Below are 24,563 nucleotides of genomic sequence, written 5' to 3'. Positions count from 1 at the left end.
CTAGGGTTTAGTGTACCGTCCTGGGGCAGTTTGGCAAGTCGGGCGAACTTGGAGAGGAATTTTGTTTTATGTTTTTTACCTTCATATGAGAAGTTGCAGATGGTGAGGTGAATCCACCGTTACTTCTGAGTTAGTACAGAACCTGTTGTTTGTGTATTTACGCTTCTGGACAGAACATTCCAGGGCAGGAGCAGCCGGCAGCAGAAGGCCCTGGGCCTGCTCTGCCTGAGTTTCTTTCACTTCCCTGGAGAATATTTGTTTAATTCTGTCTGCCATTGGTAAGTTCTTTTTTTGTAGTTTCATGGTTTTACCAACACAAATACGACATGCACATAAGCTGTCTCTTCATTTTCTTCACTGTGCAGCCTGGCATTGGGATTGGTGACTGACGGCCAGCTCGGCTGCTCTTTCCACAGTGGCCTTGCGGTTCTTGGAGGAGACTTTGTAAGCAATCTCTGCACAGTAAGATTTGTTGTACATCAGCAACACTTCAAGCTCTTTGACACTGTGGACTGGGAACTTCAGAAGCCACTGGGCAGCATGTGCCTTGTTTTCTTGTCGCTTCTGAAAGCATTGCTGGGCATCAAGATCTGGCCCTTGAGTCTTCTGTGCACCCTACTGTCAGTGCCTCTGGTTTCCACCAGTTGGGCTTACTTTTAACTTATCAGTCTGACTGGTGCCAGATGAACTTCTTGGTCCTCTTTTTAACAATCTTGGGCTTCTCCAGAGGCCTGAGGGCAGCCATGATGCCAAGTAGCAGATGACTGTCACCTCTGCAGGCAGCGCCGAGGAAGAGAACAGAAGGTGGCACGTAAGGGGTTTCCATTTGCAAGTTCTAAAGGGGCCCAGGCCATGTCCCTCTTGGTCATCATTCTAGTTTCAGTATCTCATATGAATGAGTAAACACATGTGTGAATGCATGAATGAATAAATAAATGGGTTGCATTTTCTAAAATCTGAAAACCAGGGGCACCTGAGTGGCTCAGGGTTAAGCATCTGCCTTTGGTTCAGGTTGTGATCCCAGAGTCCTGGGATTGAATCCCACATCGGGCTCCCTGCATGGAGCCTACTTCTCCCTCTGCCTATGTCTCTGCCTCTCTCTCTCTGTGTCTCTCATGAATAAATAAATAAAATCTTTAAAAATAAACAAAATAAAATCTGAAAACCATTGATATACTGAAACCATAACAAACCCACAGTGGATTACCCAGCTTCTACCTCAACAGATAAGCAGCAACCCTGATTCCCAGTTTCCTTGTACAGATGGAACAGCTGTGTCAGGGAAAGAAAGGTGGGGTACAGTGGTAAAGCCCACTAGGGCAGCCACAAGGACAACTCCTACCCCTTTAGGTGATTAGTTCCTGAAGTATCCACTTTAGTAGTTGTCTTCAAGCCCCTCAGGATCTTGTGCTTCTGTTGGCCTGCCCTGCCCATTCTGTGTGAAGGAGACTGAAAAAAGGGTTAGAGCCACTGTCCCTAGACATTTGGGGAATAGTGTTACAGACCACCTGACCTCCAAACCCTGCCAGAGGAACTAGGATAAGCCTAGAGGGGAAGGGATGATCCTGTGGGTCACCCTGGAGGAATGTGTGGCCAGGGCAGCAAGGGACAGACTTAGAGGAGCACTTAGGTATCAAGGCATGGCCATGCAAGTATGTTAGAGACCTGCTTCAGGATGGTTCTTGTGCCAGTGTATGGATCTGATGTTCTAAAAGTCATGCTTCTCAAACTGCGGCATAGGGCAGTGAGCCAGGGGGTCCAAGAGGCCACAAGAAAAATAGCTCATCTTCCTGGAACATCAGTTTTCTTCAGAAACAAGTCATGTTAACTGCATTTTTATATAAAAGCAAATGCATGAGCATGATGCAAAATTTGCACATATTTTTAAGATAAAATATGAGGCGGGGGATCCCTGGGTGGCTCAGCAGTTTAGCGCCTGCCTTCAGCCCAGGACGTGATCCTGGAGTCCTGGGATCGAGTCCCACGTCGGGCTCCCTGCGTGGAGCCTGCTTCTCCCTCTGCCTAAGTCTCTGCCTCTCTCTCTGTGTGTCTCATGAATAAATAAATAAAATCTTTTTTAAAAAGATAAAATATGAGGCTTCAAATAAATCTCCTGTTTTTTTTTTTTTTTAATTTATTCATGAGAGACACACAGAGAGAGGCAGAGACACAGCCAGAGGGAGAAGCAGGGTCCCTGCAGGGAGTCTGATGTGGGTATCCCAAAGAAGTCTCCTGTTTGCAGTGACCTAAAACCCCGGCCCCTTGAGAAGCACGAATTCACTCTTCTCTGCCATTAATGATACTTTAGTTTCCGAGGCACTGGCCTGAAAGAGCCGTGCAGAAAACACCACCGTGACAATACTCTTACCACCTGTGCGTGATGCCAGACCCCCACTCCATGCAGAGAAGGTGCTCTTGATGAGACAATGGCATTGGTACAACAACGGCCTCTCACATCATCTGGGCTGACCGTCGGATTCAAGAGATCAGCCAGCTGTCCTTCTCCCAGGTTCCTGGAGACATAAATCCCCTGTCTGAGAAGAGGTGTTACACTCCTATTATCATTTGCTGTTTTTCTGGTGGCCTGCATAGCGCTCAGCACAGATGAGCCACTCGGTTAAAAACTGAACTCCAGACAGACACCTGCACCTCCTCCTTCCTTCCCCCTGGGGGCGGTGGCAGCTCTGGCCTCAGATCCCCTGGGCGCCCAAACCAAACAGCAAGGCCATGGCTGACAAGTGCAGCTCCAGTCACCATGAGGCCAAGGCAAGTTTTACTTCCTCTGTTCCCAGGCTAACGGCTTAAGAAATTCATTCCAAATAGAGACACAACATTTTTACTTCTATTCACATCTTTAAAAAGATTTTATTTATTCATGAGAGACACAGAGAGATAGGCAGAGATATAGGCAGAGAGAGAAGTAGGCTTCCTGCAGAGAGCCCGAGGCAGGACTCGATCCCAGAACTCCGGGATCATAACTTGAGCCCAAGGGAGACGCTCAACCACTGAGCCACCCAGGTGCTGTTTTATTCACATTTTTTAAGGTGACACAGGGAAAAGCGGGACAGGGAGATAGCCAGTGAGTTAACAGCTCTACTCTGAATATGCAGAGATCCACAGTGAACGGGATCTGGGTCCGAGGTTATCTGCTGTAAGTTTATTCTGTCAAATTTGGTTGCCAAAGCAGACTCCCTGGGGCCTCCAGCTCCAGCTCCCTCCTGTGACCGCCTGGCAAGTGAAGCTCCTCTGGGTCTCTCTGACTCCAGCATAAGCCCCTGAAATTGGGAATGATGTCTAACTAATCTTCGTGCCCCCTACCGCTTAGTTGGGTCTTTGCACATAAAACACCTCGGTAAGTATTTCCTGGTGATGACTATGACAGCAATTTACCACATAGGAGTTGTTTACCGATGAGTTGTATTCTGTGCAGTCTGCTGGGCATGGGATTAAATGACTAATAAGAAACCCTCTCTTCCCTCAAGGGGCTTGTGGCTTAGCAGGAAGTCACCCTCCCAGACAGTACAAGTGCTGCATGCTCTCTAGCCTGCAGACCCAGAGGCTAATGTGGTGACTTTCCCTGCTAAGCCACAAGTGGGGGCTTGGCCTCCCCCAGCTGAAATCATGGGGGAATCAAAGGGAGGGTGGCATCAAAAGGGTCCTTCCACAATCAGGAATGCCCAGAGTGGGTGGGCCGGAGGATGACCTCCCCATCACCCTGTAGGAAAGTAAGGCCGGGCTAACACCTGTTAAGACAGGTCACTCCCATTTGCCCATTGTCCCGTGTTTGCAGAGGAGGAGCAGAGAACTCCGGGAAGGAAGGGGATGGGTCACGACCAGGTGAGCCTCCTTTCTGTGGCACCACAAGCATGGCACGGAGATAGGGCGGCCGTCCTAGAAGGATTTACAACTCCAGATTTCCAGGTCTTATCGCAAAGAAGCTCTTTCTCAATCGTGACATTGAAGGGAGGGCAGGGGGCGGTAGGTAGGGACAGGGGACAGGTCAGGGCAGCATGGGGAGGGGGGAATCTAGAAGTGTGTGCATCTGGTTGTGCCAGATAGAGGAGTTCAGGAGGGACAGAGAGCAGGAGCCAGGAGAGAGGTGAGGGGTGGGGTAAGCTGTTCATGGCTGACATTATATGGGGTATTGAACTGGTTATGCTTGGGGGAGGGAGCAGGTGGCCAGTGTCTCTGGTCGTACCTATAGCTCCTGAGGCAGAGCTTGTCCCTGGGGACAAGGTAAACTGCCCACCTGTGCTGCTTTGGTGATAGAGGGGAGAGGACTCTGTGATGAATGGCTGGCCCCATAGCTGCTAAAGGCACCAGTGCTGCCTTTAGATGCCTTTCTCCCTTCCATCTTCCCCTGCCATCCACTTTCACCTGATGCCACCTGAATAAAAACATCACCCAAGGGAAGCAGCACCCTCTGCAATTTGCCCTGAACCACACTCCAGTAGGGCACCTCGGAGGGAGAAGACTCGGTGTTTCCTTCCATGGCAGGCCTCCTCTGGACTCAGGCCCCAGTCTGCATTCTGTCCTAGGTGGGACCCAGGAGGACTTAAAGGATGTAAAAATATCCTTCTGAGGACCCCCAGAGCATGCCTCTCTCCTCCCGCTTCCTCCAAGACATCAAATGCGTCAGACCTAGCTGGGAGGGTGGAGTTCACAAACACAGCTTGGAGGAGGCTTGTGGGCCTCTCCTTCACCCTCCCCACTCCAGCCTGAGCAAATTCCCTGGGACTTCAAAGCCAGCTGCTTGTTTGTCTGGCCACGGAGCAGCAACAATGCTTTCCCTTTTGACCTAAGAAAGCATCCCTCCATCATTGCAAGAGGACTGCTGGCCAGGGGGGGCAGCTGAGAGCACAGATCACTACCCGTAGGGGGCTGTGAAGTGGGCATGCCTGCCAGCCTGCCCTGCCAGTCCCAGACCAGGGGATGCATTGAGAAGGCCCGATGGGAACTGTGTCCCCAGGCTGCTGAATACACCTCTGGAAAGACTGCCCCAGCCAGGACTCAGTTCAGAGAGGGCAGGCTCCACCCCACCACAGGATGGTGTGACTGGGCATACCAATGTACTGGGAATGGAGACCACAAGCCCATGCACTGCTCCCCTGAAGGCTACCCTTGGTTCCAGGAACTGCTCACCATGAACATGGTGGTGTAGCACGTGTGCTTGTCTGTGCCAGGTATATATGTGTCCATACACACATGTGTGCACAGGAGTGGGCATAGCCCAGTGATCCCAGACACCAGCATATGGATATGGTTCTCTAAGAACTCTGCTCACAACTCTCGTTCTGAAAACAAATTTTTATGCTTGATCTGAATGTAAGAGCAGAGAATAGTATATGAGAAGCAGTAAATTAATCCAGCCAATTAGTTCAAGGAATGGAGAAACCTATCTTAGGACTTACTGAAGGCCTTACCTACCTTTCGACTTACTTTTCTGCCCGGTCAATGATGAAACACTCGTATTTTCAGGGATCCTCAAAAAGGCATGAAAAATCTTCCCAGATTGTAGCATCCCAGAGAGTAGCATCTTTAAGATTTTTTGGTAATAATGATGATGATGATGACTTTTTCCTGAAGAATCTCCCCTCCGCATTTGCCATCCCACATAGAAGAGGATAGTGAGAGCGTCTAGGCTCTTTCTGAAAAGATGGCCCCAGAGTAGATGCACTCTAGTGTAGGGGAAGGTGTGTGGACCCTAACGTCACCCAGAGCTGGGTTCACATCCTAATTCTGTCACTTATTCCCTGCATGACCCCAAGGACATTATTTAATACTCTGATCTTACATTTCTTCATCTGAAGCCTCCTGGAAGATTCTACACTCAAGAAAGGAATGTTGCTCGTGATTATAACAAGAGGAAATTATTTGGTGAAAAACTGCTTTGCAGCAGGAACCCAGGTCTGGGGCTGCAGGTTCAACATGTGAAGTATCCATGGCAGCTTCCTTCACAGTTTAGAGATGCAGCGCCCATGGTGGTTTAGAGCCCAGACACCACATCAGGGCTGCCATGGTCCAATCCTACACACCACTTTCAGTTGCCACCACTTAGGCATGCACTTAATCTCTGTGCCTCACTTTCCTTCCCTGTAAAGCAATGATAATAGTAGTCTCTACCACAAAGGATGATTTCCAAAACAAAATGAGTTAATGCATACAAAGTACTTGATAAAGAGGTGGCACAACGTAAGTGCCATATCATGCTTGCAATTTTTATTATTGTATTGTCAACACTGGAGTCACACCACACTGTTCTTGTAAATACTGTCCAGGCAAAATTACAAATATTTGGTGGAAATGAGGAACATGTGTTGGGGTAGGAGTAGGGGAAGGTTTATTGATTTGTAAGTATGGATTGGCCAGCAGGACAGGAGCAAGGCAGCTGGGATTTTGATCTCAAAGGCATACCCTGAAATTCATTTGTGTTAGAAGAATGATAACCTCACTAAACCAGACGGTACAAAGCTGAGCAGAGAACTCTGACTCTTGCTGTCCCTTCCCTTCCTGGGGTTCTTCTATCATCTCTTAAAAAAGTTTTAAAAATCATGAGATTTTTGGTTTCCTGTAAGAAATTTATTTTTCTTAAAGATTTTTTTTATTTATTTGAGAGAGTGTGTGTGTGAGAGAGAAAGTGAGTGAGAGAGAGCATAAGCGGGGAGGAGGAAGAGGGAGAAGCAGACTTCCCACTGAGCAGGGAGCCTGATGCAGGACTCCATCCCAGGACCCTGGAATCATGACCTGAACCAAAGGCAGATGCTTAACTGACTGAACCACCTGAACCACCTAGGTTCCCTCATGTAAGTAATTTAAACTCTATAGAAATTTCAAAGCTCTGAAATTTGAGTTTTATCCTGTCTCAGGACAGCAGCCCCAAATGCCCCTCCCTGGCTAATGAGGTGTTTCCTGGTAACCTGTTGGCAGCCTCCAAGCTGCAGATACTTCCCCTTTTGTCCCTATAACAGAGTAGATTTCTGTCCTAGTTGCCTCCCCACAGACCTCACCCTGACCTAGAGAGCTCCGAAGTGCTGCAGAAAGGGGAGAGGGGATAGAATGGGGGAAAAGCCAAATAAGCCACCATAGCTCCTAGCCTGAATTATTAGGCAATGCAGAACAACCTCTCCTTGCATTCCCAAGTCCAGATCTCACTAATACACAGAAGGCATGCTTTATCACATTTATAGATGGCTGGTTATGAAGTAGGAATACAAATGACCAAATTTAATGGGATTCATATAATATAAATTTAATATTATATATAAATGTAAATTTATATTAAAATATAAATTATATATGTATATATATTTTTTCCTGTATTCCTGCTTTGGGAGCTTTTTCTTCTCTTTTGAACAAATAACAGATTTTCAGTGATGTAGTTCAAATGAAAAATATATGGGTTTAGTTAACCCTAAACTTAAGTCAGCAATGTACCATAGTACTGAGAAGACAAAATCAAGAGTGCATCAATCGAAGTCACTGTGTCCAGATCATGTGACATAAGAGCCCCACTTGTTTGCAATCAGACTCCACCTTAAAGTCTGGGCATCACTTTTCAAGAGGGACATTGACCAACTGGAAACCACTGAGAAGAGAATAATAAGAAGAATGAAAAATCTGGAAATTATCTCATTCAGACAATAGCAAACATCCGGGAGATGCGTAGTCTCACAGGGAAGATCTAAGGAGAACAAATAGTTGAAGAGGTGTGATGTAGATGAGAAAACACATTGCTCTCTGAACCACAGGGCAGATCATAGACTACAGGAGAATTATTCAACTGTTTGCCAATGAAGTGAATCCACCCTAGCAGTAGGTAAAGGTTTGGAGGATCATCTTTCAGAGATGTAGGATAGGGATAACTATATTAAATAGGAGGTTGGAAAAGAAAAGAAACCATTCAACTCTGAAAGTCTGAGTTTATTTTAAAAAAATTATAAATGGGCCAAATCTTCTGTTTAGGCAAAACAATATCTGCCTAACACTCCCACTATTAGAGTCACCTAGCTGGGCAAAAACCATTGTTTGTTCTGAATTATTTCTTTTAAAATGCAATGTGTTAGCTGAGAAATGTGACACATTAGCACAGATAGCTAGCTAGGAGGAAGTTTGGAATCATGGAAATAGCTTTCGACTATGAATCAGAAGATTCTGGTTTGAATCTTCCACTTATTATCTATGTGGTCCTATTTACCTTTTTGAGTTTCTGTTTCTTCATCTATTAAATGAGAATAAAAATGTCTATTCTCAAATACCAAAGGCATATACATTTTGCTGGTACAGACCTATCAGGCACAGCATAGCTCCAGAGCCAATAGTTCTGGTAATGTATCATAGTTAAGGTGACATTCTCCTTTAACGAACAGTTATCAACTTTTACCACTTTCACTCATATTTTAGTGGCTATCCCAGGCAATGCCAAAAGGCAAGGAAAGAAATAAAAGGTACAATGATTGGAAAGGAAAAAATAAAATTACTGCTATTTGTTTACAATGTGAATGTCTTTGTAGAGAATCCAAGAGAATTTAGAGACCAATTATTGTAACTATTATAAGAATTGTACAAAGTTGCTGAATTCAGATGCAGCTTATCAAAAAATCAGAAGCATTCTTATATACCTGCAAAAACTAAGTAGGAAGTGTAATCTTTAAGAGTTTCTGTCACCATATCCACAAAAACTAAAAGGCATGTAGGTATTAGCAATGGATCTAATAAAAGAAGTGTTGATTCAAGTGGAGAAACTATAAACTTTATTGACAGAAGATCTAAATAAATAGGCCATGTTCATGGATGGAATATATTATTTTTTAAATCCCAAATTACTCCACAAATTCAATATAGTTCCAAATAAAAATCTCAACTTGGCCATATCTGTATATAGGAAAATTCCAAGCTAATCGTAAAATATGATAGAAAAGAGCCAAAAATAGTAAAGACAATTTTGAGGAAGAAGGAAAAGAAGGCATTTGCTTTACCACAAGTGAAAAATTTTAATAAGGCTATTGTAATTAAAATAGTGTGATTCTGACACATAGAGAAAAAACTAAATCCAATGAAATGAAATAGCTCAGAAATAGACCCAGGCTTTTAAGAGTTTGATATATTACAGCAATGGCATCACAGATCACTGGGAAAATGATGGACAATCAATAAATGGTGCTAGAAAAAATGATTATCAATATGGAAAAATAAAAATAAAATTATCTTCCTATCTCACACTGTGTATAAAGAGTAACTTAAAGGCTTTGATGTGAAAAAGCAAAATTTTTAAATTCTTAGAATTTTACAGCACAATACTGTAAAGAATAAATTTGACTATGTTAAAATGGAGTTTTTTTTAAATGGAGATTTAATATATTAAATATGCTTAATATGTTAATTATACATATATTTTTAGAGTTTTTATTTATTTATTTGAGAGAGAGAGACAGAGAGCATGAGCCTGTACAAGCTGAGGGGAGAAGCAAAGGGAGACAGAGAAACAGATTCCCCACTGAGCAGGGAGCCTGACTTGGGGCTTGATCCCAGGGCCCTTAGATCATGGCCTGAACCAAAGGCAGACACTTTACCAAGTGAGCCACCCAGGCACCCTATATTAATTATATTGAAATAGAAAAAAATATTACAAATTGAAAAGTCAAGCTCCAAAGGGGGAGAAAATGCTTACAATGAATGCTACTAACAAAGGGTAAATTTCCAGATTATATAAGAAAGTCTGACAAATTAATTTTTATATACTTTTTAAATTATACATACAATTTTTATAAATTATATACTATATATTATATACAATTTTTAATAAGGACCTAAGAGAAAAATATGCAAAGAATTTGAATAAGCAAGTTACAGAAAAGGAAACACAATGGACAAAAAAACAAAGGTACTTGCAAAAAGCAAAGGTACTTGACCTCATCAGTATTTTGAGAAATGCAACTTAAAATCCCAATAAGAATGACTTCCAGGGCAGCCCAGGTGGCTCAGCGGTTTAGCGCCGCCTTCAGCCCAGGGCGAAGCCTGGAGACCCGGAATCGAGTCCCACATTGGGCTCCTTGCATGGAGCCTGCTTCTCCCTCTGCCTGTGCCTCTGTCTCTCTCTCTCTGTGTTTCTCATGAATAAATAAATAAAATCTTAAAAAAAAAAAAAAAAAGTGACTTCCAGGTAAAGATGGCAGATTGAGCATACTGTCATTTTTCCCCAAAACCTCACTAAGATAACAGCAGATTCTTTTTATAAAAGGCGTAAACTCACAAGGATAAAGAGAATGGGAGAGGAGACTATGGCAATAAAAGTTTGGAAGCTAGAAAGCAAACAATTGAGAGATAACTGGTTCAAAAAACTGAAGAAAGCTGAATCTCAATCTAGATAAGTGGAGAAAGCTGGGAAGTTGGTCTACCAAATACCTGAGGCAATGAAGATGAAGATGGAGTGAAAAATAATCAAGATTGGATGGAAATATTTAGAAAGCTAATGGGGGGGTGCGTGGGTGCTCAGTCGGTTAAGCAGCTGCCTTCAGCAAAAGTCATGATTTAGTAGTCCTGGGATGGAGCCGAGATCCTCCAGATCAAGCCTGGAGTCCCCAGATGGAGCCTGGAGTAGGGCTTCCTGCTCAGCAGGGAGCCTGCTTCTTCCTCTCCCTCTGCCCCTCCCCCTGCTCATGCTAGCTCTCTCTCTGTCAAATAAATAAATAAAATATATTTTTAAAAAATTTTAAAGGAACATTCAAGGAATAAAAAAAGTTAGGAATTCAAATTTTATTTTATTTTTTTATTTATATATATTTTTAAAATAAATGTTTATTTCAAGTATGAAAAGTAATGTCTAAACATTATCCAAAAATTATGTCCAGCTTAACAAGTACAAGACTTCTGACAAAGTTTACAATTAGTTTACAACTAGCAATTATACAATTAGGTATACTTAAAATAAATGTTTATTTCAAGTATGAAAAGTAATGTCTAAACATTATCCAAAAATTATGTCCAGCTTAACAAGTACAAAACAAGACTTCTGACAAAGTTTACAATTAGTTTACAACTAGCAATTATACAATTAGGTATACTTAAGAATATACTTTGACATTCACAGTGAGGGTTTTTAAAAAATAAGTTTTGCTAATAAGCTTTAGAAATAAACATATTTACAGTCCCTGCTAAAATAAGCAAGTACTTAACTGAGAACAGCCCTCCCTCAGGATGGATAGTTAGCATTTCAAAATAAACTGGTAAATATTGTTCAATAATGTCAAAATTCAATACCTTATGGTTTCCCTGACAAATACCGTCTATTTCTTATATCTGGTATGCACAGGTAAGATACCCAAGCCCTATTAAATAACTTCAATGATTTACATAACTAAGTGGTAACTAAACTCTCTTGAGATTTTATCATGGCAATCCCAAGCATTTCCAGCAATATATTCTGAACAGAAACGGCAGAAATTTTCTGGTGTCAATTATAGAACCATCAAAAAAATTAGCCTCAAAATTATTTTAAAGGACTGCTGTCAAGGCTTCTGCTTCTCTTTTCCATATACATCTTTTTGTAGGTTTGAAACATTGCCTTTGAATCTTTTACTGGATTTTGTAGTGTCTCAAATCCATCTGCACCGAAGCTTCTCTTCGAGAGTCTTGAATTAGCCAAAACATTATTATCTATTTCCTGTTTGGCTTCTGGCATCCTTTTCTCCTCAGTTGTACCTCTTAACCAGTCTTCTTTTGTACTTTTTATTCCTGAAACTGACAAATCCCAAGTATGGCTGAACTTAAGAATCTCCTTCTCTGCACAGGAGTAGCTGAAGTTTTTTGTTAAGTATAATCTTACTCTTTTACCATTGTGTACGTTCCCATTTCCCTCCAAACACGTGCTCCCCCTTCACACAGTGTTTTTACTTCTTTGGTCCGACGGGCCCAGAGCCCAGCGCGGGCCAGCAGGGAGGACGCCAGGAATTCAAATTTTAAAAAGAAATTTAAAATATATATGATAACATCAATGGAAAACTTAATAAATAGACTGGGAAAAAAATTTGAGAAAATTCCCAGAAATTTGAATAAAAGACAAGGAGGAGAAAAATAGGAGAAAAAATAAAGTAAGACCAATGGAGGAGATCCAACATCTGAATTACAGGAGTTCCAGAGAGAGCAGAGAAAACAGAAGAGAAGAAATTCTCAGATAAATAATCCAAGAAAAATGTCCCAGAAGACATGGCCTTCTGGATGGAAAAGGCCCACCAAGTGTCCACCATATTAGATGAAAACAGATCCATCCATACATATTCTTTTTTTTATTGATTTATTTATTCATAGAGACACAGAGAGACAAGAGGCAGAGGGAGAAGCAGGCCCCCCGACATGGGACTCGATCCCGGGTCTCCAGGATCACACCCCGGGCTGCAGGCAGCGCTAAACCGCTGCGCCATCGGGCTGCTCCATACATACATATTCTTAAATACATAAAACCACAGAATAATTTCAAACCAACTTCAGAAAAGTAGACTCTGCTGAAGCATGAGAGGACAATAGGAGTGGAGAGGGATACAAAAGGGAGTTTCAACTAAATCTATAAACTTTCTTCAAAAAAGAACTGATATGGCAAAATGTTAACTTTTATTAAATACAAGCAGTAAACATGAGTATCTAGAATATCCTCTGAACTGTTCTGTATATATTTCATAATTAAAATATAAATGCAAGAGGCTCAGGAAAATATGTAAGAATAATCATAGCAGCCAAAAACTGGAAATAAATTAATGTCCATCCTAGGAAAATAGATAAGTTGTGGTATACTCCTATAATGGAGTATTATTCAATAAAAAGGAATGAACAACTAATACATGAACAATGTGAATGAATATCAGAAATAGGCTTCAGAAAAGGAGCGAGGGGCACCTAGGTAGCTCAGTGGTTGAGCGTCTGCCTTCAGCTCAGGTCATGATCTGGGGGTCCTGGGATTAAATCCCACATCAGGCTCCCCAGAAGAAGCCTGCTTCTCCCTCTGCCTATGTCTCTGCCTCTGTCTCTCTCTCTCTGTGTGTCTCTGTGTCTCTCATGAATAAATAAAATCTTTTAAAAAAAGAATGAGGGATCCCTGGGTGGCGCAGGGGTTTAGCGCCTGCCTTTGGCCCAGGGCGCGATCCTGGAGACCCGGGATCGAGTCCCACATCGGGCTCCCGGTGCATGGAGCCTGCTTCTCCCTCTGCCTATGTCTCTGCCTCTCTCTCTCTCTCTGTGACTATCATAAATAAATAAAAAATTTAAAAAAAAATTAAAAAAGAATGAAAAAAAAGGAGCCAGATACAAAAAATGTGTGGAATCCAATAATAGGCAAAACGAATCTAGGGTGTCAGAAATGCCTAGAGAGGAGAGAAGGATTAAGGGTAGACCGGAAAGGACAAAGGGAACTTTCTAGGAAGATAGAACTGTTCTCTATACTTTGCTTTGGGTGGAAGTTATATGAGTGTATGTAATTATCAAAATTCACTGAACTGAACCACTTAAGATCTGTCATTTTATTATCTGTAAATTATACTCCAATGATGAATGAATGAATGAAATGGGAGAAACAAGTGACAAAAGGGATCTTCAAAATTATATTTTGGGTTGAAGCTCATGGTCTCCACTCTATGACTAATGTAAAGTCCCAGGTGGGGCTGGAGAGCCCATGTTTATAGATGGTCTATGTCTCTTCTGTATTTTCATCTTTTTACCTGTTCCAGAATCCACCTGTAACTGTGTAATGGTGCCAGAGTGATGGTCTGCTTCAGAACTCTGGGAAGAGGTAGGCAAAAAAGCTACCAAAAAAAAGCCTCACAAAGCTCAGACCTCATCTTGGCCAACCCTCCTTTCCCTTCCTGACAATGTTCCTGACCAGAGTAAAGCCAGTCTTAGGCTTGAACCTCTTGGATGACAAAGAGCTCCCTCCTCCCAGGTAACAATGCTAGTGACAACAACTAGCAAACTTAAGTGAGTGCTATCCATGTGCCTGGCACTGTTCTCAGCCCTTTGCATGTATTGACTCACCGCAAGTCAGCTTGTTTTAAATTGGGACAGCTCTGTCTGCAGAAAGTTCAGACAGGACTCCCCATTTTCCCTCTGATCCTCTTGAGGTCTCTTAATGGAGGGGAAATGAGGATTTTCACGTGGGACAAAATGGGTTGCCCACAGAGACAACAGGGGAAGACAGGGTTAGTGTGCATTGTGCTACATGCTTGTCATTGCTAGTCCAGTCTATCCCAGGCTCCAAAGTCGTAGCAGTAGTAATAAGTAATAGTTAACATTTATTGAAGCACATGCTCACTTTACATGCATTTGCCTCATTTAATTCACATAACAACCCTATTTTTCTACAGATGAGCAGATTGACGCTTTGAAAGGTGAGGTAACTATCTTAAAGTTCCAGAGCTGGTTGCCAGCATTCCAGCCCAGGCTGTCTGGCCAGAGGCTGAGTGAGCTGTTAGCCATACCAGTCTGTACAAGTTTTCAAAATTAATGTGTTTCTGAGAAGAGTGTAATAGAAAAATCGTTGAACAGAGTGAGAAGGCTGGGGCTCTGCTCCCCCTTCTGCTACCTCTCTGAGTTTGAGCAAACTGCTCTCCCCATTTCCTTAAGTGTAAAGCAAGAGAGCTGTATCAGATGATGTCTAAAGCCTGGGCCTCCCTCTGATAATCTGTGTTCTAAGCTATAGGTGTCTATAATCCTTTCCCATCTGAAATGTGTCCTAGGGTATCTAGTTAACATATGGAGAGGGATACATGAATGAATGAAGAGTGATCAAATAAAGTGAAATCTAGCATTTTCCTTTGCAGAAGGCTATTCCTAGTCAACTGATCCTGAAGAAAATAGAGTCCTGGTCTCACTTTTCAGTTTTAGTTGCTTTTCTCCGGTTGGCTTCAAATCTTTGAGCAAAAATAAAGCCAGCATCAACCCCAGGGCTTTCTCTCAAGGCCCAGCTGTAAGGCTAGAAGCAGAAAGTGAATATGCACACAGAGTGGCCAATTAGTTCACTGACTGCCCTCATGACCTCTGACCCCTGCTGGGCCACCCCATCCATTAGCTGTCCTCTTCCCCTCCACCCTCCTCTCTCTCAGTTTGAGCTAGTGTCAGGCCATTCTCTTTCAGCAAAGAAACATGCTCAGGCATTCAGCCAGCCGCTTCCACTTGCTGTTCTTTTGTCTCCTCCCTCTGTTGCCCTTGTTGCTAACCTGGTCACCACTCCTTGACCCTAGGCTGGGCTCTCGCCCCTCCTGGGAGTGGAGAGGGGCAGTATTCCAAGGCAGAGCTTGCTGGGAAGAAGAAGGCAAGCTCTTGCTTTTCCTTTTCACTTGGATTTCATTCCACAAACTCGAGTTTTAATCCTATTCCTTACTGCAAGAGAGTCCCTGTAATGCTTTCCCTGGGATGATGATTTCTTTAAAAGGCAAGTGTTTTGAAGATTTCAGTGTTGGGAAGTCAGCAGTACTATTCTATGAGATGTTGGCTATTCCTCTGTGATGTTGGGGGGGAAACTATATATTTATATGTATATAATTTCTGTGTGTGTGTATATATATATACACACACATACATATATATAGTTGATTAAGAGAGAAAAGGCTAGGGATGCCTGGGTGGCTCAGTGATTGAGCATCTGCCTTCAGCTCAGGACATGATCTCAGGTCCTCGGATCGAGTCCCACATCGGGCTCCCTGCAAGGAGCCTGCTTCTCCCTTTGTCTATGTCTCTGACTCTTACTCCCCGTGTCTCTCATGAATAAATAAAATAAAAATATTTAAGAGAGAGAGAGAGAGAGAGAGAGAGAGAGAGAGAGGGCAGCCCAGGGTGGCTCAGCAATTTAGTGCTGCTTTCAACCGAGGGCGTGATCCTGGAGACCCGGGATCGAGTCCCACGTCGGGCTCCCTGCATGGAGCCTGCTTCTCCCTCTACCTATGTCTCTGCCTGTCTTTCTCTCTGTGTGTCTCATGAATAAATAAATAAATAATCTTTGAAAAGAGAGAGAGAGAGAATGGAAAGGCTAGTTCAAGATTATGGGTGTGTGAATACCTATTTGTGAAACAAGGTAAAGCAGTCATCAAAAGGGGAAAATGAATGAATTTTATTGCACTTGAGAAAAGTCTTCTAAATGTTAGTTGCATCTGCTAATTTTTTAGAATTCTAGCTCAGAGAGCAAAGGAGCTAGTAGTGACTTTATTACAAAAGGCTAAGTTTTGGGGAGTCAGACCCATTGCATTTAAATCCAGGTCCTGCCATTTATCTACTGAGTGACTTTTGGTAAAAATAGTGGCTTCCAATTTTCTGAGTGCACCTTGTATGCCAATCACTTCACATCTATCATCTCCTTCAATCCTCATTAATATAAGCAGTGAGGCAGGTGTTATAAGCCACGATCTTCATTGTACAAAGAAGAAGAAAGAAATGAAGCCTAAGAGAAATGAAAATTTTTTGTTCAAGGTTGTATAAATCGTAAATGGCAGGGAAGGAATGTGACCCCAGAGTCCTTAAATACAGTGCCATACTTTCTCCCAGTTGTAACATACCTAAGTTATTTAAGCTTTATGAGCTTTGGTTTCCTCACCAAATAATAATGACCTAATAGTAATAGTAAGCACCTAATGGTAATGACTAATGACTGCTGAATGCTTCTTATTATTTTCTAGGCACTTTTTAAAATACTGACATACCGCATCTCATTTCATCACAAAGATCTAAACATAGGAACTATTTTTATTCCCATTTTACAGAGGAAGAAATTGAGGCTTAGAGAGATTGAGAAACTAATCCAGATTGCACATGGCTAATGAGTAGCCAAGCTGGGATTCTATTTTGGGCCTGTTTGGCTCCAGGCCCAGGCTCTTTCTACTTTCTGCTCTAGGATGGTTGTCTCAAAAAGGCCTGATGACGAAGATATGGTATGTACACAAAGAGAGGACAACAGGAATGTAAGGAAGGAGGAAACTAATTCCAACCAAGAGCAACATGTACAGCTTTATGGAGAACATAGAGGAGAATTGCTGGATGGAAATTCACTTTAATGCCAGTAAGGCTCAGAAATCCACCTGTTGGGCAGCCCCAGTGGCCTAGCGGTTTAGTGCCACCTTCGGCCGGGGCGTGATCCTGGAGACTCGGGATTAAGTCCCACATCAGGCTCCCTGCGTGGAGCCTGCTTCTCCCTCTGCCTGTGTCTCTGCATCTCTCTCTCTCTCTCTCTCTCTCTCTCTCTGTCTCTCATGAAAAAATAAATAAAATCTTTAAAAAAATCCACCTGTTTCACAATGCAAGGCACACTTGCATTATGTACCGATGTTTATGCTGATGGGGTGGATAGAGTCCTTGCCATAAACACGTCTAATAAATACTATGGCAGGGACCATAGTTTATTCATCACTGTCCTCCTTCTCCCCTTCCTTCCACCTCCCATCCCAGTAGCATCTAGCATGCTGCCTTGCACTATAGTCCACACTCACTAGATAGAGATTTCCCTGTTCCTCTCATTCAGTTCCTAAATGAATAAATGAATAACCTCAAGAAGGATTTGGGCAGGGGTAAGTGGCTTTCCTGGTTTGGGGGATGCTGCAGCCCTGCAGCTGGAAGACCCTAACCCTCTCCTCTTTCTCCCTGCGGCTCCTCTGACAAGAAGCCCACAGGCTGAATGGTAGGGGGCCCACTGCACCAGAGATGATTTATGGTTCTTTGTTATACAAACTCTTTCACATTCCTCCCCATCCTCTTTTTGCAACCAATTCATCATGACATTTAAATGAAAATTTGGATAGGGAACTCTGGCTCACAGTCCTGAAGACAATTGTTCAGGACACCTAAACAACAATAGATCTAGCATTCGAATCTATAAAAGATCACTTCTCCATCGGGATTATTTTAGATTTCCCTGCTTTTCCCAGGACCCAGGGAAATGCCTTCATTTCTATCTTAAGGAATCTCAGGTATTCAGCCTGAACAGTGAAAAGAAAAGGGCAACATACAGCTAACTGGCTATGGAAGGCAATGCTCTGTAATTTCCCCATAATTCAAACAACAGAGGCCCCCAAGGAAGATTTCTGTCTGGACTGCAGAACAACTTTGCAAAGATGCTTCGGAGTTGTTCTACTCAATGCTCTGGGAACCCCAGGTTTGTTGGGTCAATCTGCCATCAAAATGATGATGGCAAAGTGAAGTGAAACTTTCTTGGTTCTTCATGCTATTTTTCTTTTTTAAGATTTTATTTATTCATTCACGACAGAGAGAGAGAGAGAGAGAGGCAGAGGTAGAAGCAGACTCCATGCAGGGAGCCCAATATGGGACTCCATCCCTGGTCTCCAGGATCACACCCTGGGCTGAAGGTGGTACTAAATCGCTGGGCCACCGGGGCTGCCCGGTTCTTCATGCTATTGATACATACTGACGTCACACTAATCAAAGTGAATCCTTTATCAGGGTCATAGGAGTAAACTAGCAGTGAGCATCTCCTCCGGCTGTCATTAAGATTATGTCAGTCACATCACTCACGGGATACCATATTCTGGCATTATTTTGACTACATCAGCACGGTCAGTAGAATCAAGAGCTAAATTCTTGAGCAAAAACCATATACATTAAGTTTAATACAAAATCATTGGGAAAATTGACGTTTTTAATTTTATTGATTGTTGTATATCATTGCCTTATTGTGAAAAGAACTATCATGTTTAGAACCTAACATGCCACGTATGATTTTTTTACATGATTTTTAAAAAGATTTTATTTATTTATTCATGAGAGACACACAGGGAGAAGCAGAGACATAAGCAAAGAGAAGCAGAGACATAAGACAAGGGACATGATCCCAGGACCCCGGGATCACAACCCGAGCCAAAGGCAGATGCTCAACCCCTGAGCCACCCAGGCATCCCTTGCATGATTTTTTATAACCCAGGTGATTAGATGATGCCTTCTAATTTCTTACTATGTGATGCTCAACTCACTTCACTCTGTGCCTCACTTTCCCTTTGTACACAGAAGATGAATGTTTTGCTTCCTATCTTCCTAAAAACAAAATGCAAAATGAGATGTAAAAAAGGTATTTTCTATCATAATGCGTTCACAAAAGTTAGGAATAGTCTTAAGTTTAGGGAACCACATCATACTTTACATGCATCAGGCAATCTCAGGATTCCTGGGTGGCTCAGTCGGTTAAGTGTCGGAGTCTTTGTTTTGGCTCAGGTCATGATCTCAGGGTCTTGAGATCAAGCCACTTGTTGGCTTAAGATTCTCTCTCCCTCCCTCTCTGCCCTTCTTCCTCTCCCTCCCTTAAAAAAAAATGCACTAGGGAGTCTCAAATAATATTTTTTGTAAAACAAACAAGCCCCTTGTATACTGGTTTAGAATATTCAAATTTTCAATAATAAATTTTCTTAAAAGAGGGCTCCCCCAGTGGTGCAGCGGTTTGGCACCGCCTGCAGCCTGGGGTGTGATCCTGGAGACCCGGGATCGAGTCCCACCCAGGCTGCCCCCGATTACTACAGCTTTGTAATATGATTTGAATTGGACATATCATAATTGTAATATGATCTGGAATTGTAATACATCTAGCTTTGCTTTTTCAAAATTGCTTTGGCTTATTTAGGGTCTTTTGTGGTTCCATACAAATTTTAGGATTGTTTGTTCTAGTTCTGTGAAGAATTCTGTTAGTATTTTGATAGGGATTATATTAAATCAATAGATTGCTTTGGGTAGTATAGACATTTGAATATTTATTCTTCCATTCCAATCCAATGAGCTCATCCAGTGAGCATGGAATATCTTTCCATTTCTCTGTGTCATCTCCAGTTTTTTTCACCAATGTTTTATAGTTTTCAGAGTGTAAGTCTTTTACCTTTTGGTTAAGTTTATTCCTAGGGGGGATCCCTGGGTGGCGCGGCGGTTTGGCGCCTGCCTTTGGCCCAGGGCCCGATCCTGGAGACCCGGAATCGAGTCCCACGTCGGGATCCCAGTGCATGGAGCCTGCTTCTCCCTCTGCCTGTGTCTCTGCCTCTCTCTCTCTTTCTCTGTGTGTGACTATCATAAATAAAAATTTTAAAAAAAGTTTATTCCTAGGTATCTTGTTATTTTGGGTGCAAATGTAAATAGGATTGTTTTCTTAATTTCTCTTTCTGCTGCTTCATTATTAGTCTATAGTAATGCAACAGATTTCTATACATTTACTTTATATTCTGTGACTTTACTGAATTCATTTATTAGTTCTGGTATCTTTTTGGTGGAGTCTTTCAGGTTTTCTATGTATAGTATCATGTCATCTACAAATAATGAAAATTTTACTTCTTTCTTACCAGTATCAATGCCTTTTATTTATATTTATTACGTGACTGCTGTGGGTAGGACTTCTAGTACACTGTTGAATAATAGTGGTGAGAGTGGACATCCTTGTCTTGTTCCTGATCTTAGAGGGAAAGGTCTCGGTTTTTCCCCATTGAGTGTGATATTTACTGTGGGTTTTTCACACATGGCCTTTATTAGAGATGTAGAATATTTAAAAATTTTAAGGGCAATACAGTGATAACATTTGTTAGAAATTATGTGAACTTTTGGGGCACTTGGGTGGCACACTTGATTGGATGTCCAATTCTTGGTTTCAGCTCAGGTCATGATCCATTGGTTGTGAGATTGAGCCCCATGTCAGACTCCACGCTCAGCCCGGAGTCTGCTTAATACTCTCTATCCCTCTTCCTCTGCACCACCCTGCCCCCACCCACTCATTCTTGCTAAAATAAATAATGTTTTTTCAAAAAAAAAAAAAAAAGGAATTATGTGAACTTCTTAAAAAAAAGAAAAAAAAAGTAGCCCCCAGCTGGCTCAGTCAGTAGAACATGCATCTGTTGATCTCAGGGTTGTAAGTTGAAGCCCCATGTTGGGTATAGAGATTACTTAAAAATAAAATCTTTAAGAAAAAAAAAGAAATTATGTGACTTCCAGTATGAGGCAGATCATAGTTTTGAGGATGTCATATCTTTGCAAAGCTGGGTTTTCTGTGGTTGCTCTGATGAAAAGCAAGTACTGCATGAATATCAGTGTGGAGCATAAATGAGTGTGTCAGTGTTTAATCGAAGCTCTGAAGTTGTACAGCACCCAACAAGATCACATAAACCATTAGCAAGTAAGTTGACTAAAAATGAAGTAAGAATACTATTTGCTCTTTTAGTTCTTTGTAATTTTAATGGCTACTAAATTGTGAAATCATAAATATATGTTATTTGGATATAACAGGGCAGGGCACCTGGGTGGCTCAGTTGGCTGAGTATCCAACTCTTGATTTTGGCTCAGGTCATGATCTCAGGGTCCTGAGACTGAGTCTCCATGACAAGCGTGGAACCTCTTAAGATTCTCTCTCGCCTTCTGCCCCTCTCCCTACTCACATGCATGTGTGCTCTCTCTCTAAAACACACACACACACACACACACACACCCAAAAAGATAGTTGGATTTACCAACCTAATGAATGGATTTATTAGGTATTTCTTTTGGTGTGAGTTACCACGAAAAAATTACTGAGACTCTAAGACCATAGTTAATCAAGAAAATTTGAGAACCTTGGTTTTCTCAATTGTAAACTGAGTCAAATAGTGTTTAGTACTCAGTGTTGCAGTGAGATTAAATGGATTAATATATGAACAAGGGCAGCCAGGGTGGCCCAGCAGTTTAGCACTGCCTTCGGCTCAGGGCTGATCCTGGAGACTCGGGATCAAGTCCTGCGTCAGGCTCCCTGCATGAAGCCTGCTTCTTCCTCTGCCTATGTCTCTGCCTCTCTCTCTCTCTCTCTGTGTGTGTGTGTGTCTTTCATGAATAAATAAAAATCTCTAATATATATATATATATATATATATATATATGAACAATATTTAGAATAGAACCTTGCAGGGGTGCCTGGCTGGCTTAGTTGGTAAAGTATGTGACTCTTGATCTCGGGGTTGTGAGTTCAAAACCCCACTTTGGGTGAGAAGATTACTTAAAAAAATATTTTTAAAAAAGAAGAATAGTACCTGGCAAATAATCACAGAAGTGGTATTATCATCTCATTACCAGGACAGGTCCTTTATTTTTTAATTTAATTTATTATGTTTTAGTGTACATCTTTTCATTTACTGTCAGCCCTTAAAAACAAGGAGGCTTCTGGAGGGTATTATGCTGAGTGAAGTAAGTCAGTCGGAGAAGGACAAACATTATATGTTCTCATTCATTTGGGGAATATAAATAATAGTGAAAGGGAATATAAGGGAAGGGAGAAGAAATGTGTGGGAAATATCAGAAAGGGAGACAGAACGTAAAGACTGCTAACTCTGGGAAACGAACTAGGGGTGGTAGAAGGGGAGGAGGGCGGGGGGTGGGAGTGAATGGGTGACGGGCACTGGGTGTTATTCTGTATGTTAGTAAATTGAACACCAATAAAAAATAAATTAAAAAAAAAAAAACAAGGAGGCTTAAAACAAAAAAACAAAAAACAAGGAGGCTTAATAAAAATAGGTGGAGAAATTGTGCTCCTTCTGTTTTCTCTGAAACACACAAAACATAACAAATAAGGTCCAAATGTATCCCTCATCCCAACAATCTAGGATCACTCAAGCAGGTAGCCCTACACAAAGCATAATGATGAAGGGTATAACCAGAAACCACAAGTATATTTTGCTCTCACGTTTTCTTAGGTTATCGATGCATTTCAAGAATTTCTTGATTTCTTTGCAATGATTCAAAAATCTCTAGGAGACAAACGGCCATTTGCAGGAAGAATATGCTCCGCAGGCCAAGTTTCCACACCATGTCACTTTTTTTTCAGCCTCAGAGCTTACCAATGCAAGAACCTTGTTTCCAGAGCCAAGGTCTATAGAGACTTCCTCAAACTGGCTGAGTAGAGCACCTGCATTTGCTGACAAGAAGCCCTCCTCATCTGCAGTCAGCTTCTCTCCAAGTGTCCTGAGAACTGTTAGCATCTCCCTTTTCTGTTGAATGTAGAGGCCTTTCCAGGTTTCCCACTGTGAGATCTCTGTCCATCTCTGCTAAACTTATCTGAAGCTGACCTGGTTGTTTCCTTGCAAAGCATCTGATGACCTAAGGGGTTTGAAAGACCTGGCTGATAGTTGCCTGGATATCCAGTTTCATTCAACCTAACTCATCTACCAAAGTCATTTCCAGGCAGGATTTTCTTCAGCAAATCATTAAATTCACTTAGTTGCTCCAGAGCTTTCCTTTTGGTTTCTTCATCTGTATCAAGGTCCTTTATGCATTCCTCAAATCTTGTAATTGCTACATTAGTCTATCCAACAATTTCTCTAAATTCTGCTTTAATTTGCTTGTCTCTGTCTTTTTTCTGGAAGCCATTTTGATCTCATGTCTCTTAGTACTTTGAACTCTGCACAGTGTTGACTAGTCCCAAAGTGCATAAACCTCCAACTGTTGAAGTTCCAAGTGTCATAAACCTGAGGAAAGTGAAATTGTTCATCAGGACCATAAGAAGCTCAAAGTTCAAACCACTTGGAGGTGCGGTTGGCTCCTCAGGCCCTTGGGGTCCTCTCTCCCCAGGACAGTTCTTTTCAACGATCTTATACTTATTTCTACATAATAGGGAAAAAAAAACGTTTTGGAGCATGTCTATGCACCAGTCACATTAAGACTTTATAACTGCCATAATAATCATTAATTTCTATTTAAATTTACTCTCTGGGAGGAGAACAGAAGTGATTCTATTTCTTTATTGTTTGATTTCTTTGATTTTTAGGTCTCCTGGGGTTGAAATCTTCATCCAATTCTTCTTTTAACAATTAGAAACAGAATTTGTCCCTTGTACATAACAGGGAGTTTTAAAAATTGCTATCAAAAACTCTTCCAATAGGAACGCATGAGTGGCTCAGTGGTTGAGCATTGGCTTTTGTTTCAGGGCATGGTCTCAGAGTCCTGGGATTGAGTTCTCTGGCGGGAGCCTATTTCCCCCTCTGCCTATGTCTCTGCCTCTCTCTGTATCTCTCATGAATAAATAAATAAAATCTTAAAAAAAAAAACTCTTCCAACAGATTTACATCTTTTCAAAGACAAAATATTTTTAGGGGCGCCTGCCTGGCTCAGTCAGTAGAGCATGCAACTCTTGATCTCAGTGCTGTAAATTTGAGCCCTATATTGTGTGTAGGTTAGAGGCTACTTCAAAAAAATATTTTAAAAATTATTTTTAAAAAATGTTGTTCAAGGAAATATCTAATAAGGATTTTGACCTCCCACCACTCCCTTCTCCCCAAATGATGGTTTTCCATAAGCTGCTCTGCTAAGGAGGCAGGCAGAATCAACTTGCTATATACACTGATGACAGCTTTTGTCTAACTGTAACTTAGCATACTCCTTGGAAGTACCTTAATTACCATTTCTTTTTAATTTGTAATTTTTATATAATTTCAAACTTAAAGAAAAGTTGTAAAAATAGCACAAAAATTCCTGTATACCTCTCACCAAGATTTCCTGTTCATACTTTACCACTATAAATTTATTACTTTTCTCTTTGTAATTAACAAATATCATGTAAGAACATACTTTGTGACTATGTAAATATCCTGTTTTTCATC

At 41.7% G+C, this 24,563-nt stretch overlaps 1 pseudogene; it reads right to left on the bottom strand.

Annotated features, from left to right (window-relative positions):
- Nucleotides 1–354: 354 nt before the first annotated feature.
- Nucleotides 355–23,447, bottom strand: LOC112654960 (protein LZIC-like; annotated as a pseudogene).
- Nucleotides 23,448–24,563: the final 1,116 nt, after the last annotated feature.

This window comes from Canis lupus, chromosome 9, assembly GCF_003254725.2.
Source record: "Canis lupus dingo isolate Sandy chromosome 9, ASM325472v2, whole genome shotgun sequence".
NCBI classification, from domain to species: Eukaryota; Metazoa; Chordata; class Mammalia; order Carnivora; family Canidae; genus Canis; species Canis lupus.
The sequence above is the reverse complement of the archived record's forward strand: the minus strand, read 5'-3'. Positions and strand labels throughout refer to the sequence as shown.